At 37.3% G+C, this 1,683-nt stretch overlaps 1 pseudogene; it reads left to right on the top strand.

Moving 5' to 3' along the window:
• Positions 1 to 132: 132 nt before the first annotated feature.
• The window catches only part of LOC107576968 (kynureninase-like), a 9,230-nt pseudogene continuing 7,679 nt past the window's right edge, over positions 133 to 1,683 (top strand).

Genomic DNA, 1,683 nt, shown 5'->3' with positions numbered 1-1,683 from the left:
TTAGCTCAAGTCTGATGTGTTTGCTCAGAGGTCAAAGTGCAGAGTTAAAGAGTGTCACCCTGAGTGTCTGGGTCTCTGCTAGAGATTCCTGCAGGTCTGTGAAGCTCAGTTGCTCTGAATCTGGTGCTGATGATGGAGAGCGTGCAGCAGACGATCACGAGGGTCTCTCAGGAGCTCAGCTGCAGTCTGACGTCCCGCCGCGTGGCAGAACACCTGGATCGACACGATGAGCTGCGGCAGCTGCGCCAGGAGTTCCTCATCCCCAAAATATCAGACCTGCCGCCATGTGAGTGACGCTTTATGACCCGACATACAGTATATCACAGCATGACATGTGACTCAGATTAAATCAGCATGATGGAGTGTTTGCTCAGATTCATACTGTGCATCATCTGATTTCTCGTCTGTTTTTAGCGGATTTGTCACTTGTGGACGGTTCAGAAGATTGTGTTTATTTCGCTGGGAATTCACTGGGTCTCCAGCCGAAAAACACCAAAAAATCCATCGAAGAGGAGCTGGAGAAATGGGCCACAATGTGAGTCGTCTGTCTTGATTTATCAGCTGATAAATGCTGAATCAGTTTCAGAAAAATATAACATCAATATCAAATAAAAAATACTGTGAAAATGTTTCAGGCTTAAGGATGTCATTTTGGTGACTGTATTTTTATCGTTTTATTTTGCTTCTTAAAAGCTTAATTTATATATATATATTTTTTATTAAATACAATAAATAGATTTATAAATCATAATGTAATTTAAATTGAAAGTTATATTACGTATTATATATTTTATTTAATATTTATATTTTGGTGAATGTATTTTTCTAAACATGTTGCTTATTAGGAGAACATTTTCCTTTATTGTTTGCTAAAACATATTTATATTCTAAATCATAAGTTATTTATTTATTATTTCATTTTCTATTTATATTTCAGGATTTAGGATGGCATGTTGGCATCTGTATTTTTCCATACATTTTGATTATCAGAAGCTTGTTTTCTATATTTATTATTTAATTTAATTTCATTTCATTTTCACACCAGAAAATGATCTTAAATATGATTAAAATATGATTTTTTCACTTTAAGGTAACTGGTAAACAGGTTCGTTACTGATTTTTTTTACTTTTATGTATGTATATATTTATTTATTTTTGCCATGACAAGCACTGTTAAGCATTAATTAGATCAAATAACAGAAATGCTATGAAGGAAATCCCATAATAATGCAGTGACCCGTAACCACATGTTGTTTCCAGTGGAGTCCATGGCCACCTGAAGGGGTCGCGACCTTGGGTCTGGGCCGAAGAGACCCTGGAGGAGCTGATGGCAAAGATCGTTGGTAATTAAGAGCTTCTTAACTAAGAGTTTGTTATTGAGTTCAGTTTGACTGGTCACAGTCTCATCCAGTATGCTAATAAATGAGGTCCATAGGGAACGTTTGCTTTTCATATCTGTGTTTCTATGGCATGTAAACGCAGAGAGAAGCCATACGTCTGTCTGTAGATAGACTGTGGGAGGGTTCAGCTAAGATAAACAGGGTAGAGAGAGGACTTTACCCCCACATTTAATCCTTGGAGCTCCTCATTGAGCCAGACTGCTTTTATGGACGTGTGTATTTGTGTTTGAATCTTTAAATAGGTGCTAAACCTGAGGAAGTGGCTCTGATGAATGGACTGACA

Source organism: Sinocyclocheilus grahami, unplaced genomic scaffold (genome assembly GCF_001515645.1).
Source record: "Sinocyclocheilus grahami isolate Dianchi unplaced genomic scaffold, SAMN03320097.WGS_v1.1 scaffold4732.1, whole genome shotgun sequence".
In the NCBI taxonomy this organism is placed as follows: domain Eukaryota; kingdom Metazoa; phylum Chordata; class Actinopteri; order Cypriniformes; family Cyprinidae; genus Sinocyclocheilus; species Sinocyclocheilus grahami.
This window is presented reverse-complemented; position numbering and strand designations above follow the sequence as displayed.